This window comes from Stegodyphus dumicola, chromosome 1 (genome assembly GCF_044657685.1).
Source record: "Stegodyphus dumicola isolate Sdum_Otavi_A_Nest chromosome 1, ASM4465768v1".
Classification (NCBI taxonomy): domain Eukaryota; kingdom Metazoa; phylum Arthropoda; class Arachnida; order Araneae; family Eresidae; genus Stegodyphus; species Stegodyphus dumicola.
This window is the reverse complement of record NC_140768.1, coordinates 197,973,234-197,991,327: the sequence shown is the minus strand read 5'-3', so window position 1 is coordinate 197,991,327 and position 18,094 is coordinate 197,973,234. Positions and strand designations below refer to the sequence as shown.

Here is an 18,094-nt window from a genome sequence, read left to right as displayed (position 1 = left end):
CCAAGGTCGCTTGTCATTAAAGGAAAAGGCCCAACGCCCCGATTCAAGGGCGACTTCTTCGCTCATAACGGAACTCGCATGGCCGAGCACGAAGATCGCGAAACAACCGACCATCATCCACGTGGGCAGTAAGATCGTCAGCCACGGACTGGTTTAAAGGGGAAATTGAAGCTTTCAGTTATTTCCATATTATAATAACACTGCGGTTTCGAGAGTCCTAACAGTACAGTTATTTTCAGGGCTTTTCCAACATGAAGTCGACACTTCGGGGTAACTGCCGAAGATGAATGACTGTGGTCAAATGTACATGAGTATCGACCACAAATATTACACATTTTCTTGATCCGGAACGGAAAGCAATTGATCTTTCAGAAGAATTTTCATAGTATAAACCTTAGCAAAATTACCAAGAATTCTTTTAACGAATTACGCAGCTACAAATATAATCTACTTTGTGTTGCCGATTTAATCATGCTTCTGTTGGTGATACGGACTCAAAACGTTTCGGGGGGGGGAAAGTCTAGGCCTTCACGTTTTTTAATCAATAAATATTCCCAACCGTATACAAAGTCGTACACAGTCTCACAAAGGATCAATGGGTTTTATCATATAAAATTAAAATCTGTAAATGAATTTCAATTCTGAAATGTCTGGCATTTGTTTCTGCATTTCGTTTTTTGAACGAAAAAATGAAGAGAATAAAGAAAGAATTCACATCATTCTTTCTCGCATTAATACCGTATATAAGATAATATCGAAATATTAAAATGTACATTACTAGAAAATCCTATTTTTAAAGTTACGCAAAAAAAAAAAAAAAAAAAAAAGAAACAAAGGTTGGCGTACATTTTGAATGAAACTGTACGGAATCCGAAGTCTTTCATTCATACTGGTGCCAAACATGGGGGGGGGAATACCTTCCCTTTCTTTATAATGTAAGGGGTAAAATTAATCCCACACATTTCAAAGTGTCATTTGGGTTTAAGAGGGTTAAATAGTGTTGCTGAACCGACAGTAATATTCTCCAAGCTGACCATCTCCAAAGAAGATTAAAATTATCTTTACAACCACAGGTGTTAGAGACGCAATAATTAATACATTCAGATAATAATTAAAATAGCATCAGCTATGCAAAAAATAATTACGAATCAAGACTTCTTTTGACTGCAGGCAAAACGGACCGAAAAACTGCCGTACAAACCACTTACCTATATGTAATCGCCCAGACGGCACAGTGGTTAGTGATGCACTGATGACGTTCGGGTTCGAATTCCAGAGAACGTTTAGATGTTTGTACGCGTATAGTGTCTTTGTGACAAGGGGACACTCAAAATACACGGATAGCCGAAAGTCCTCTCGAGAAGCTCGTAGTAAGGGAAGACGGGTGGGAGATCTTTGGATCCCCCTGGGGGGTGTTCCCTCTCAAAAGTGGAGTGGAGTTCCCTCTCAAAGTGACCGTTCTCAGAACTTCATAACTGAAAAGTTTGTTTTAAAACACTCAACTTGAACCATTCAGGTAAAAATATGCACAGTGTCTTTCGTCTTAAGTGTGTATGTGTGTGTGTGGGTGTATGTTAGCTTATATAATTATAATCGTTGATGTTCACAAAAACCTATGCTTGGTTCAAAAACAAATCCTTTTCGATTTTCCCAAAATCGATGTTCAGTGACTGATGCCATTTAATATTATATTATTATCAACAAGCTATTGGCAATCAAGAAGTGTTTTCTACGCTGGAAATCTACAGCATGAAGATGAAAAATTAAATTAAGATTTAAAAAAGAAGGTAAATGGCACAGGCGTTTATAGGTGCGGAAATAACATGTTTTAAAAGATATATTCATATTTGCGAATGCAGTACACAGAAGATGCCTCGGAAAATCAAAGAAGATACATAAAATAAAATAAAATAGGTGACAAACATTACAAAAATTCAATTTGAGTGGTCGAATTAAGGTTCATACACTAGATAGTGAATATTATAAAATAAATAAATACTTTTAACATATGTGGTGAGGCCTTTTGAGGCAACCACTTCCGGAAGTTATTAGCAATTATCGGGATTAAGGATCTTCTTTTTTTAAGATCACCTCCACAGAAACCACTTGGAAAAGTGGATGAGCGTCTCTCAAAGAAAGAGTACGCTACATATAGATGATAATCGACTTCTTGAAAATATCTATTTAGTCTGAAAATTCATCATTCATTAAAGACAGTTAGCCTACAATAATGATGATAACCAGTGGGAATCGGAAAACGGTAATTTGATAACAATGCAGTTAAAGTCTAGTCGATAGAACCATATTTCTTATTTGACCGTTCTCAGAACTTCATAACTGAAAAGTTTGTTTTAAAACACTCAACTTGAACCATTCAGGTAAAAATATGCACAGTGTCTTTCGTCTTAAGTGTGTATGTGTGTGTGTGGGTGTATGTTAGCTTATATAATTATAATCGTTGATGTTCACAAAAACCTATGCTTGGTTCAAAAACAAGTCCTTTTCGATTTTCCCAAAATCGATGTTCAGTGACTTACGCCGTTTCTTAAACAACCATTTGAATGTTCCACAAGGTCGTATCGTATGAAGACCACTGATTACAATGAAGACCGCTGATTACACCCACCAGTCTTACAAAGATCATAGAATCGTGCAGAAATCACATCAGTAGCCTCAACAACTGGCAGTATGTAATTTTCTCTGACGAATATTCATTTACACTTTCTTCTCCACCACCAAATGGAGAATTAAAGCGAGGAGACATTCAAAAGAAACACACCATTTTCACAGTTTAGTTCCAGCCAGAGAACGAAGAATTAGTTGCATTGTGTTCTAAGATACCATCACAAAACATTCATAAAGCCCGAACAGAGACAGACGTTCAGCTAAAGCAATGGTCTCAAAATGGTGGACCGTAGGCCCCAAAAAGAATTTTACGTGGTCCACGACTGCAATTCTGGTAAATTAACCTAGATTTTATAGCACTAATTATTATAGCAGAAATATGAAGAAAGGTCCCATTTTCAATGACTCTAATTTTAAACCGAATTTTGCATTTTTGCCACTAATATTAAAAGTGAAAGCGAGTAGCCCCCCAGAAACCAACAAATGGAGCTAATTAATTTACACTGTGATATAAAACTTATTGGAAGATTTGAAGAACAGATCTGGTTAAATTTTTATCGTATTTGTCAAAATCGAAATGTCCTCCGTACGAAATTCTGTAATAAAAATAATCGCTTTGCTTGGGAATGCACGTAATACGTGAACAGTTTTTCCGTAGCAGAAAATTAAGAAGTCTAACCAAAAGAAATATCTTGCAGATACCAAACTTCAGATTTCAGACAGAAAATAAATATAAATTGGAATTTTTTCCTTTGCGTCATCATTATTACTGTTTATGTATATTTTGATAAGTATTTAGTAAGTGAAATTTAAAATTTAATTTAAAAACTATCTTTGATGAAAAGACAAATGTTTCGCCACGTACCTTCTTCCCGTTTCCCAAACAATTACCCCATCACGTGGATCAGTGAGAGAAAGCAAGCACAACTGGTGCAGTCGTTCCAATACATTTATTTACCTAAAAAAGTGTCATATGAAAAGTTGTCGTCTCCCCAAAGCGTACTAGTGCATTAAATTGTATAAATTAGAAACATAATTTCCAGTGTATTTCCACCACGCGCACATCTAATGTTTAAAGTTACACAAAAACATTTTAAAATACTGCCTGCATGGAAAGCCTTGTTTAAACTGAAAAATTAATCTAATAACTAATATGTACTACAGGAAGAGAACAAATATAAGTCCATTAGTAAGCCTAAATAACAATGAAATATAAGCTTGTTAAAGAATGAAGTTATCCACTTATTAACAGCGAATTGTTTAAATCCTTATTTAATATCTATATGTGTGAGTGAGGCATATGTTTAGGAAAAAAAATTAACCAATGAAAAAAAGTGGAGAAATTAATTTGAATGCAGCAGTATGATTTCCATCAGACGAAATTTACGACTGCTCGTAATCGCTTTATCAAGATTTGTCCAGAAATCAGAGTTTCGTGCTATGCCACAATAAGAATCAAACGCAGTTTCTTCAGAAGCTCATGTAACTGAAAACAACTTAGTTTTACTGCAAACAGCTTCTCAGTCACTGGCCTAGTTCTAATCTGAAATCCAGTCGTAGTCCGAGAATAATTTTTTTCTGCTAACAAGAAGGGATCCCGCGATTCTTAACGCGCTTAAATTTCGTCCTATGATACTGAAAACAAAGGTATATTTACCACTGAATAAAATCGGATGCAACGTTTAATATACCTACCTGTAAGAAATTGCAGCATTTCCCTACCCGGGCTTTTCTGGTGTAAATAGTTAGCATGTCCATCTAGCAGATTTAAAGTTTATATTTCGAGGATCGACAGGGCACAATTCATTTTTCACGTTTTCGGCTCCAAACTACCTAGAAGTTTCTACAGTGAAGCACGAACTAAAATGTGCCGAGCGATTATTTGTCACAATGTGGATTTCATCACTTTTTCCCTTAAATGGGAGATAATGCAGGAATTATCGCATTCCCCAGTGTAGACTCTCGGGGAGTAAGTATTTCGCATCCTGGCGAACATAGAGATATTTTTTCCAATTTCTCTTGTTAAACAGTCTCTACAGATCTTAGTAATAAAATGTGTTAATCCAAAATTAAGCATTACTCAAAATGACCATCACACAATGTATAAAAGTTCTCCCCCCAAAAAAAAACACAAATCCCTATCATATTATTAAGAACTTAAAATCGGAGATTTTTTTAAATGGATTAACCTATTTTAACAATACCGCTAGATTTAAAACAAATTTATTTCAGCACATCGATGAGGGAAACTTTCAGGCAACGCAAATAAACCACATTAACTAACTGACGATGAAAAAGTTTATTAAGTGCAAAAGTATTTGCAGAAAGTTTATTGAGAATTTTACTGACGTCTCCACTATTTCTGCACAATTTCGTTATCGTTGAACTAGAACCTCCTCAGCTTAGATCATTAGATGGGTGCATGTACGAACAGCTTAAATAAAAAAGCATTTGTCTTAGTTCAGGTTTCTCTGAAAAATGACTGGATTAATAATATTTGAATTAGCAGTTGTAACTGTTTAATTTTTTAAAATAGTCAAATAATTTGAATCCTAAGAATTTTATACACTCTAAATTAATATTAAAAAACCTAGAAAAGTTCCGAAATGTAATTAATTTATATTATTATTAGCATAAAGAAAAAAAATCCTTCATAACAGTATCCGTATCTTTATGCAGGTCGGCCTGGAGGGTACCCGAGCATAAAAGTGGACGCACCCTTATGAAGATCAAATTCTAACTTGAAAAACAACTCCATATAGGTGCTTTCTCTTATAAGAGTAGGCAACCTTATAAGGATATCTGTCTTCTCAAATGGCGACCAACCAAACACAAAAGTGGGAACCTTTAACGAAGCACTCTTACGAAACGATACCCGCACTAAACATCGCGCGCACTTCGTAACATTACGCCTTGATCCGAGTTAAACAACATTTTCCTGCACAGTGAATCGAAGTCGCATCCAAACCATAGCAAACTGCGTTAAAAATACAAATGACTGTTGATAACTGATGGACAGCAATACAAAACGCAGTTGTGATATGATTATGTAATCTAAGCATGTAAAGCATTGAAAGAATCCTTATGCAGAGACGGTCACACGTAGTCATGCGACATGAATTTACTCGCAAAGGTAAAAATGATGAGTAGACTAAAAACAACATAAATCATCACCATATCAACCTTCAGGACCTAAGTCATGAATCATTTATTAACCCGAGTGCAGCAAGAAAAGATAAAAGGAAAGATGTCACCGTTTTGCGCAGGAAAACGAACTTTTGGTTAGGTAGACACGACATCTCTAGTAAGTGGGCGGAATTCAATGTCATCGAGAAGCTACTAAAATTAAACCAATTGCATAAACACCGTGAGAAAAACCTTCCATGTATCGAAGGAAGGTCAAGCAAGGACTGGTCGGAATATTAACAAGGAGGAAGATAAAATAAGTTTAAACATATTCTTTCGAAAGCATACAGCGTTAATCGAAGATTTCTGCTGTGCAAAAAAACAAGCTTATCAAAACTTACAAAAATTGGAAATTAGGGGTAGGACAACCAAATCCCACGAATTTTACGATATTCATGAAATAAGAAAATTCAAATCGTACTGCTTTGTTTTGTATTTTTTTAAGATAATTTAATGTTCCATATTTAATGATAATCTATGTTAATTTTTATGAATTAATCTCTTTCCGCTCTACACTTGCTTTTCTTAAATAGGAGTATAGAGCCATTTCTTAAATAGGAGTATAATTGAAGCAGGAAACAAGGAAAATGCGTGATACCACGACTCCAGACCATCGCTCGACTGTCAGTCAGTCGGACGCATCTCCTATTGAACCAAGAAGGTACTTAGTAGGAAGGGTGAAAATACCTTACATCTCCCACATTTAAAGGGCAATTAGCCCTGTCGCCACATTCAGGTGATGACGAATTATAGCCCGCTACACTTTAGTTCGGACGGCATTTTTTTTAGTCCAAAGGAGCTTTGTCCCTATTGTTTTCGTTTCGGGATTTTGCGTTGAATCACTATAAAAGGAGAATCACTTTTCAAACTGTTGCCAAAAAATGTTACAATCCTGCATTATATCTAAAAAATTAAATAATGAAAAATCTGCATAAATGTCGTTTTGCGAATTTACGTTGAATTACTATAAACGGCAAATCACTTTTGAAACTGTTGCCACCAAACGTTAGAGTCCTGCATTATATTTGAAGAAATTAAATAATGAAAAATCTGCATAAATGTATGTCTATTTCTCGCATTGTGATAAAACAACGGTGCATAGTCATCGAATTTTGAATGACGTAATCCTCCTACGAATATGGGCATGTGGAAGACCAAATTTAAAATTTGTTTTATTATTAATTTCATATTTTGTAAAACTTTAATGAGTTTTTGAGTAACAAACTTAACGATTTAAAAGCGAACAATGGCAACACTCTACGGGCGGGGGGAAACCTTTCTATGTCCAGTGCGCCGATTTGTGTATCGGAAATTCTAAAAATATGCTCATTTTAAAATTATTTTGCGACATTGCTATTGAGCTGAATTTTATGGTTTAGGTGCAAAGAACGTGATATTTAATAAATAAAGGTAACACACAAAACGTTAAAAAAAAAACCCTTCTTTGGACGTAATTTAAAATCTGAAACCTTTCAGTTTTTTTTTTTAAAAAGCCAGGAAATTGAAGAAATCCTCACTATTTTCGTCGGAATTTTAACTCCGAATATCGCGACTACTAGCCGAAGGTGTTCCTAATTACACAAAAAAGGCAGGCGTTTGGGGAGAGAATACCTTACATTATCCCCAATTTAAACGGCGAGAGGAGGCGGGGAACTAATCAACAAATCCCGGTGATTGCTGTCCGCCTCATTCTATTTTCGAATGCCAATGTAGAATCACTTTGGAGCGCGAAAGGTGAGACAATCAGCAATGCCATAGCCAAGATTCGAACTTCCGACTGCTAGGGCGACGTGCTTCCAATTACACCACGAAAGGGGTAAGGAGAGAGAAAATACCTTACAGACTCAGGAAGAATGCAAAAAATCTAAAATAATCTTAAGAATGTGCTTTGAATTCAAGAAATTTCACTTGTAGCCTATTACTATACTAAACTAAACTAAACTAAATTCGGCGGCACAAACAGCCCTTAGAGAGCCATGGCCCTGATATCTGCTTTCTAGTGGACTTTGGAGTGCTTGTGCATCTTTGCCTGACAAGTGGTCAGCTTGTCGCAGGATCCCTCTGTTTAGTTCCAAGCGAACTTGGTACTCATTTTATTAACCCACTCAAGGGATGAAAGCGTTAGTCAATCTTGCCCAGCCCGGGGATTGAACCTCGAACCTGTGGTGCTGCTGCACGACGCGCTAGCCATTGCGCCACCGTAGTTCTATTTGTAGCCTATTTATAAATATAAATGCATTTTTAAAAACTAAATTTGCACATTAAATCTTTTTTCTTCATTAAATGTAGATTTTAAAGTTTGCTTTCCTTCCTTCCCTTTAGTTATTTTTATATGAAGGGTTAGAAAACGATTAATAATTCGGTTTTCGAAAGTATGATCCGTCCCACCTCTAATTAATAACCTATATTTAAAATGCTTAAAAAATCTAACAAACTATGGTATTTTCATATTATTACGATTTTAGTGATTTAAACAGTGCTAACAGACTTTTTGTTAATGGACTGCAGCCCTAGTGAGAGCTCTTCTCGTGAATGCAGAACTATATAAATGACCATGGAGAGGACTACCGACCGTTTGCGAACAGCTCTGTGTAAGGTTGCCACTTTAGCGTAGTCCGTTAACAAGAAAGTTCTTGACGACGTTTAAGTAACAGATCCAGTAACAATAAAAAAGTATCGATATTACTTTGTGGTTTAAGGCAATACTGAGAGAAACAAAGACAGTTCTCCATAGGCTTGGGTGCTGATAAAGGCAACTCAAGGACGCCCAAACAAGATTTGGAGGACCAAACTGAGTGTTTAAAGCCGTAATGGAACTTGATAGTACTGTCTGTCTACGTGAATAATAGTTCCCGCCACAGTGTCTGACGGGTGGCGGTCGCTATAGCAACAGGGCTAGTGTATTTTAAATAGGAGCGAACCATGGATTGCTTTAGTGTTATTTTGTTTTTGCCGACTGTTGGCTGAAGGGAAAAGAGTTTATCATTCGTCTTCAAGATACCCCTACGGAAAATGGGTCAAGGCTCACTTCTACGGCAACAGTTAGTTGCAGACTAACTGGCGAGAGTTTTTCTTATGGTAGACAGACTGTACCTAAACAAGTCTCTGCAGCGCTCAAACGGACTTTCCTATAAACGAAGGTTCTTGTCACTATGTTAATTATTTCTCACAAAATGAAAAACAAAGACAGTCATTAGAAAGGCCTCCACGTAGGCATCCCTTCCCTTAGGCAGATAGCCCTCGAGGCTTTGCCTTATTCTCAATAATCCAATCCAAAGACAGTCATTTAAAGTAAAGCAAAATTCAGCCTTATATTAACTTTAGTTTTAAAGATAAGCAGTGACTTCGGAGAGATTCATTTACGGGATTCCTCTTCATCAAGAAGCGAAATATATTTCAGTGTTACTACTCGAAGAAGTTCAATTTCTTCTAAATGCACACACTTTTTCTGAATTGAAGCTAAATGAAAGCGAAATTCCGCCTTCTAAAATTCTTGAAAAAAGCAAGGAAACTGTTACGGCAATCACCACTGAAAACGATCAGTTATTTCTCAGACCGTAAATAGACCCACCACCACAAAAAACCTGAAACTGAAACTGAGGATTGTTTTTTTAATGTTTTATTGAACTATACCTTCCTTAAGACCACCATTTATGGTTGCAGATGATTTTAGCCGTCAATGGAAGTGGTCATATGTTCAGTAGTACTTTTTATTTATACTGTAAGAAATTCTACACACGTTCAGAAGTAGCTGCCTGTAGAATGTTGTCACGATAACAGGATTCACTGCATTGTACTGGATGTTTTCAAAAACTTGCATGACTCAATAAAATGATTATAGACACAACAATCTACTTGGAAAAATGAATTAAATAAAAACGATTTTCCGAGAATGATAATTTTAGTAACGTTTGACCCATTAATAAAAAGCATTTTAGGAGAGCGAAAATGTTCATGCACGTATATGGCCCTGAAAAAAATTATTATAATTAAATGCGTCAATCCATTTTTACCATAAGAAATTATGCCAACTTTAAGAACCATATAATGTATAAATGCTCAAGAGAATATTTGAATGTATGGGATTTAGTTTAATATGTCTTCTGTAAATCCTTACACTCTCTCAAAGCAAAATCTGTAAACAGTCCCCCAAAAATTCAATTAATGATACCTCAAGTAATTTTGATTGTATGATGATTTTTTTTTTAATATATGACTCATTTAGTTGTAACATTTCTTTTCCACCCAGATTTTTGTTCCTTTTGGGCTCTATCAAAATTTAATTTTCCTATATTTTAATAAAAAGGTAGGATTCTGAAGGCGTATTTATTTAATTCATTTCTCAAACTAAACCCATAGGATTACGACCAGCATTCTTTTGCAGAAAATTTGTATACAAAACGTCAAGAGAATGCACTAAAAATATAGAATAAGGCATGAAATCATAAGATAAAATTTGGAAAATTTGCTTTATTCTTATCCTTCGTTACAAATATTCATAAGGCATAAAATACGACACATAGACAAATACTTTTTACCTTTTATTTATTCATCATATCATCATAAAATGGGGCATTAGAAAAAGGAATTTTAAAAAGCTTGTAGAAACATTAGGTATTTTTTGAAGGCCGGAGAGATGAAAAATTAGCAAACGCCTTCGCCGGGAATCGAACCGCACGCTAGGGAAGTGGGAGAAATACCTTATATACTCCCCTTTTTAAAGGGTGACTAGGGTTTTAGAGGACCTAGTTGCCAAATCCTGGGTGCGGAGAATCATCATCCACAACCCTTTTAGTTCGGGCGCCACTTGTACAGTCACAAGGCCAATTGGAATCAGAAAAGATGAAAAGTATGCAACCGCCTTCGCCGGGAATCGAACCACGGACCTCTGGAATACCAGCCCAGCGTGCTACCGTTACACCACGAAGGCACGTTAGGGAGTGGGAGAAATACCTTATAAGCATTTATTTATAAAATGGCATTTTTCTTCGCTCCCCTTTTTTAAACAAATTATACAAGAAAACATAATTGACCTCTGGTGCTGTTTTCGTGGTTTTCTCAACGAGTTCGTGGTTCTCTCTCTCCTCCTCTTACAGAGATAGCGCTCGTGGAGTCTGCGTATCAAATTAACAAACAAATATCTAAATGCAAAAGATTATCTACTGAAAAAGCTATGAAGAGTATCTATCCATGTTATCCGAATATGATGATTCTTGGATGACCTTAATATATTCCTTGTCAGGCGTATAAAATCATACAAAAATTTTACTCACCTGGATATTGCTTTCGCCGGGTGGAGGATTTAGCACATCCTAAAATAAAAACAACCTTCATTAAAAAGAAATAATGACATTTTCAAAATGTTGTTATTATTATTTACATATTAATAACAGACACAAAGATTTCCAATATATGTATATAATTTAGCCAACGTATGTTTCAAATTCAGATGTATATTTTTAACATCATACATGCAGAAAAACACACATGCGTACTTTTCCTATAATCACGAATATTTCAAACCTTTTTACTACTATTTCATATTGTTCTGTGCATACGGGTTCGTAATGGATTCAATGGACACAGAACCGATGAAAGGCAGACAAAATTTATTTTACCAAAAGAAACGGTTCTGAAAATTTCACAAAAATACTTCCCAGTATCACAATTTTTAGATTTCAGACTATTAAGAAGGTTAAAAAACAGCGCAATGCGAAGCGCATCTAAAAGACGAAGCTCTCACGGAGATTTCTGAATACTCCGAACTCGGCGCTAAACTAAACAAGCGAGAACTGATGTTCTCTCTTCCCTTACATAGTTCTCCCCCGGTACGCCAGAAATCTCTAGCATGTCTCAAAATTGCTGGAAAGCATATACGATTAAAGTTATATATATAAGGTTCGAACACGGCTACGGTTACATGTACGGATCAATTACACTAATTCAATTATAGCATCGATCGGTTATACAGGGACCAGACCAAAATATTGCCGAGTTTGGCGACGAAAATTAGCTGCAAAACCATCGCCAGATATCTCGCCAATTTACCTCCATATTAAATAGATTTGCCCCTGTAATATTTTTTCGGCAGAGCTTCGTCTCTACAGGCATTTCATTTTACATTATATAAAATATACTACAATATTTTACATATAATTTGACTAAAATTATTTACATATGTACAAAATTCGTAACAGTATAAACATAACAAAACAGAAAGCGAAAATCAACTATAAACGATACATGAAATAAAATAAACATGATACATAATGTAAAATAAACAAAAGTACACATATGACGAAAAAATATTGCAAAAAGGATTTGTTTTTCTTTTAATAAAGGTAAATTTCCAAAATTTTAAATAATTACTCTAAAATCTCCCTTTCAGCTTAAATTAACTTTAAAGTGTTAGCTGGAGAGCCTAACGTTAAACACACACATGCTAACCATTCATTTCTTACATCTTTTTTTTCCTTGCAATTTGGCAAAAACTTACCTTTTGTACAAGTTTAAATTTAAGACACTTTAAAACTGACACTTAAAATTTCTACTTTCAACACAAAATTTTTACATACTAAACACATCTCATTTTAAATTCACTTTAAATCATCGTTATAGTCGCGATATACAATTTACAATCTTTTCGTAAAATCTTAACTTTAAGTTAACAAATTTCACTATTCAATGAAGTGTTTCTTTAAAAGATATTCACAACTCAATTCTTGCAACTTGCGAATGCTTAACAAGAACTATTTACAACTAAATTCTCGCCAAATTGTGAATACAAAAATCTTTCTGTATAGATAAGATCTGTAAAGATATTTAGGTCTATATAAAATTGTGGGGTGCATATTGTGCCCATGATGATGTGTGATGAAGAATATGTTTCTATAATTTGTTTGTGTCCAGTAATAAAAAATTATGTTCGATTCGGCCACGTCTGTCTACAAGTCTCTCCTTCGATCGATATATATATATACATATAAATTACGTTTTAAAATAGTATTTAAAAACTCCTTTAAGATATCCATAAAATATCTTTTAAATTCGTTTCTGGATAAGAAGTTTATAAAAGAACATTTTTCTCAATGTTCCAAGTCCGCCTATGTTGGTTTTAATCGTTATGGCAAAGTACTCGACTGGTATCAGTTTAAAGTAGAATAAGAAGCATAAACAAAGAAATAAAAGTGCGCAGAATACATATAGAAGAGGTAATAATGAAATAAGCCTACAAATAATTATAATTTTACATTTTACTTGCTCACTAGGGGGCCTTCTTTACATATTAAAGTCAATGTTTTTTAGCTTGAATGGAAAGTCCACCTACATGCGAACATTCATTAAAAGTAGAATTTACTAGGCAGAATTTTTGAAAATAAATATTAATATATGTGTTTAAAACTCTACAGATTTGTTTTTTATTTGTTTAATTATAAAATTTTGCTTTGAACTATTTACCAGAGGTAAAGCAAGTTATAAACGGAAGTAAAATATAAGATCACACGGAATTTTATTTGCGATGATGTAAGTTGACCAGAAACAGTGCTGTTTCAGTATTTAAAAAAAAAAAAAAAAAAAAAAAAAATACAATTAAAAATTTCACCTTGAAGAATGAGACCGTGCCCTACTTTACAAAGACCCTTTCACTTCCAGTAGAGACAATTTCGATTTCGATTCTTCCTGAAATTGAGCAAAAATGATAGACAGAAAGGGGGGGAGTTGAGCTCAAAGAATAAATCCAAGGCCTCCGGTGACACAGCATTTCAGAGCTGACGAAATAACCCTTCAAGATAAAAGGGCATTTAAACACTAGATGAAGACTCTGAAGATGTTGGTACACCTAAGGAAAGGAGGAGAGGAGGAATCTGAAAGTTGCTAGATAAAAAAGTTATTAAAAAATTGCAACTAGATTTTTCAGATTCCAAGTTTACAGCCGAAAGGTTTAATTCTAATTGAAGCCAATACTTCAACAATCTACAAAAATAATCATTTTATTTACAAAGCAACCTGGATTGCATCGATGGTTCACTACTAACTACGTCGCAAACTGAAAAACTAACATTCTTTCTCAGAAGCGAAGCGCCCTCTAACGGCGATACAGAAGTCATTTGTGGGGTTTTTCCACAGTCGTAAACCGGTATCTTTCAACAGTGAAACGTAATTTCATCAAAATTCCAAATCAACTTTTTCTTAAAAATGAGAAACATAAACCGGCACTGCACTGAATTGCAAACTAAATGAAATTCACACCTTTTAATCTAAAGCCAGCAGTATTTATTCCTATGCTATGCAATTAACCACACATGTCCTGCACGTTCACTACTTTAAAAGTGTCTCAAGATATTTCAGCAAATTATGGCGATTTAAAATTTGCTCTCTAACGTGGAATATGATGTGTAAGACTCTGTTTATTTGTTTTTTCCGCGCTTTTCTATAAAAACAACTGGCTAAATGGCCTTAATACATAAAAAAGTTTACGCACAGCCCACGGGAATAGGTTAAATAACATAGGTAAAAATTTCAAATTGCTGGGAGAAAACATTGTTAAATGAAAAGCAGGAAAGCATGTAAATAGTTCGTTTAAGCTACTGACAGTCTGTCTCCTATAATTGCACTTAAATTTTCATTATTTTTCAATTTTATCTAACTTAAAATTATTTCTCTAGAAGTCCATTCTTGACTACTTTTTACTTTAAGTTATATTGGCAAATTCAACCAAAGGGGAAATTCAGATTTTACCTATTTAAATTTAAAACGAAATATATAGAAAAATACATAAAGCAACGTCTGTAATTACGTTATACTACGGATGTAAACATTAGATTAATAATAATTTCAGTTTCAGATTTCGTCATATTTTGACTATTTTGCTGAAATATATAATATTAACAGCAAACAACAACACTTACTAGAGGTTTTCAACGAAAACAACAGAAAAATATTAATTTTAATTTACAGAGAACTCTCTCTGTTAAGTACCAACTCAAACTTATTTCCAAGAATTATAAGTCAACACCGATTCTGAATATGAACTCTCTACAGAAGACCAAAATCATCTGGAACCTGTAATGATCCGTCTCAGAGAGGGTTTTCTCGTTTTCTGCGTTAGAAAAAATACTTAAAATTTTATAAAAATCGTTTTCAATAAATTTGTATACTAAGACATTTACGAATTAATTTCTCAAAGAAAAAGCTTTCTACAGTACTGCCTTTTATCTACGAGTAATAACATTCCAAGACTTACGGGCAATTTAGGAAAAAATCAAGGTTTTTGCACAACGCAATGCTAAATACATATTTATAGTGATTCCCCCCTTTTCATACAATTGAAAAAGAGATTCCGATATCTTCATCTAATTCCTGAAAAGACAACAGAACAACAAAACACACTGTACTTGCACTTTTACTACCAGGTGCAGCTTCAAGACCTTGACGCGAAATTTTAAGGCCCTCTTAGTTTAGCCAATGTAAATTAAACCACACTGGCAAGGAACCTATAAATACCCCAGGAATTCATATCCGGAATGGGGTCCTTGAGTATGGAACTCGGAATTTTATTGATGGGAGAATAAACAACCCGAAAGTTAAATTTCTGCAAAATATGTGCAACTTTATAGCTAATTGATGGAAAGAAGGAAATGAATGGAAAGAAGGGAACATGAGGCATATGTTAGAAAAAAGGAAACACAGAAGTCTTCTGTTGCTCAACATTGTTGGTCCGAAAATCACACTTTCAATTTTGCTGATGCCAAAATTATTCAAAAAACATCTTCCATTGGAGAACTGGATTTTCTAGAGGCATTTCACATTCATAAAAATCTTTCTGTTCTAGTTAACGATCCTAATTCCAAGAAATTATGTTTTAGTTTTGGTTTCAGCAACAGATGGCGCCACTTGCTTATTCTTGTCCAAGCTTTCTTATCTTATCTAATCATTATTTCATATCTTGTTCATTTGCGGTTTTGCAGCTGAGGATGGTGGTTCGGTAAAACCATCGAAACTAGTCCTGTGAAAATTTTATAAATATAACGCTGATTTTTGTTGTTTGACTTTTGAATTAGTATTTATTCGGTGCGTTATTGTGTCTTAATATATAGCGTGATTTCATCTTGGTGGAAATATCTCTATGCCAGTTCCACATCAACTAGATTTTGTGTCCCAAACTGTGGATGTAGGAGCAATTTTTTGAAAATCGACAAGCGTTTCGAAGTTTCGCTTTGTTGTATAATGTTTTGCATTTGTGTATAATTACTAATTTTTTATTCTTTATTTATAATTATTATTTCAATATTATATTACTTTTTTATTTGTCTTTTCGTTATTAGTATTCCCAAAGTAAGAAAGTAAGTGGGATAACATCATATAGTTGAGAACCAACGTTTAGACATTCCGCGATTTGAGCGAATATCGCTAAACAGATTTACCGAGAGCGCGAGTCATCATGTGCCAGACAGAGGATGGAAGTTACTTCCAGATCCGCTTTCAAGATTTCTTGAAAATATCAGTGCGTTTTCCCTCACTTACACAAAAACTCCAAGCTCCTCTATACAAATATACAAAAAAAACAAGAGCCAGTGCACCTCGAAGCGATTTTTTTCAAAATTCGAATGAGTTATTTTTATTTAATATTTTTTGATGAAATCGCATCAAATGGATAATTTTCTCTCATTATATAACAACAACGGCACGCAGCCATTGTTGCTGACACATCACTGTTGCCATGGTTGCTGATATCAGCACTGTTGCCACTTGAAAAAATGTGGGCGATAACTCTATGCAGTTTTTAAATTTAATGTTTCTCTTGGATACTGGACGTTTGTCGAAAGAAGCCAGCGGGAAGTTATTATTTATTAGGATAATTAATATTTGTATTAAGTGATATTGCTTATTTCATTGTAAATTTTTTATACGTAAGTTACAATATATACTATTCCTATTATTCGTCCTATTCGTTTTTATTGAAATTTGTGGTTTTTTTTTGGGGGGGATAAAGTTCTGCAGAGTAAAATTCTGTGAAGTTTGTAAATTTAATGTTTGTTTGTTGTTTAATTGAATCCCTTTAAGCATTTTCCCGATACATTTAAAACACAGACGAAGGCTGGTCGCGCAGCGGCTAGTCAAAAATAACATCTAAAAGTGATGATGAAATTTTGTAGGGGGGATGAAATTCCTTATACCTTTTCTCTCCTTAAATTTCATTCAAACGATAATGCATTCTTTAATAATTTGGATATTGATCTATTCTTACCACTAAGGTCATCCCCCTTACACAAAGCAGAAACCTTCTTGTTTAAAATTATTAAATTATAAAAATTAGTTTTATTTAACAATATAGATTTTAGTTTTACCATTTAACAACACTACATATCATCTTTATTTACTTACTAAAGAAAGGCGCTTTTTTGAAGTGTTAGACAGTAAACTGAAGCTATCAGGCGGAAGATGTTTCTAACTCGTAACTACAGAATTATCTTAGGGCAATTTGTATACTTCCAGGATCATTGAGACATCATTAGTTGCTTTTATTTCTCAATAAAAATTTCACGGCAATTTAAGTAAGCCAATGTATAAAAGCTTTAGTTATCAGAAGAAAGTCAGAAACAAGAAAATATGAAAAGATTTTAGGTCTTTTGTTTCGTACCATTCCTGTATAACGACTTATCTCGCAAGCATGAAGGAAGTGCAGACAAGCCGCTTCTACAGGCTTGGGAAGCAGCCCAGCGGTTGCCAGAAACATTGGTACAAGCTTGTTATCATACCGCCGATCCCCCTACCTACGAGTACCATCTGTTTCGGTAGAAATTGGATTCTTGTTCATGGATGATTTATCAAAAGAAGCTAGTTCATTTATATGGTATAAACGGAGGAAAACGCTGATATTATCATACACGATTTTCCACATTTCTTCCATCGAAGGGATGGGAAAACACGATAACAAATGCATACAGAAGCAAATTTATGAAATGGCAGGCCCACCTCACTTGAATTTTTGCAGCCCCATTATCTTAAGACGGTAAAAATTGTTTATATTTTAAAAGATTAATTACTGTTCTGGAAGGGGGGGGCTTTCGTAAATGCGATATGCAGGAAGGCATAAATCCGCCCAAAGCTTCGAAACTTCAGCTTTCCGGTCTAATAAACAGTGGAACACAATATCGTTAAGTCGATTAAAATATTTCACCAAAGAAGAAAAATATGGGATATCCTTTCGTAGCGACCACTTCAGAATTTTGAGAGCAAAAATAAATACTCTTATTGAGCATGACTACTCCAACGCAATACC

General features: G+C 34.5%; 1 long non-coding RNA gene and 1 other non-coding gene across 2 annotated transcripts in view; both read right to left on the bottom strand.

Annotated features, from left to right (window-relative positions):
- The window catches only part of LOC118201615 (uncharacterized), a 212,458-nt gene that overhangs the window by 35,401 nt on the left and 158,963 nt on the right, over positions 1–18,094 (bottom strand). Inside the window, exon 3 of the long non-coding RNA XR_015043288.1 lies at positions 11,085–11,123. This is a non-coding gene — a long non-coding RNA (uncharacterized LOC118201615). The remainder of the gene's footprint in view (positions 1–11,084; positions 11,124–18,094) is intronic.
- On the bottom strand, positions 10,670–10,741 carry TRNAT-GGU (transfer RNA threonine (anticodon GGU)). The gene has a single exon. It is a non-coding gene; the product is annotated as a tRNA-Thr (tRNA).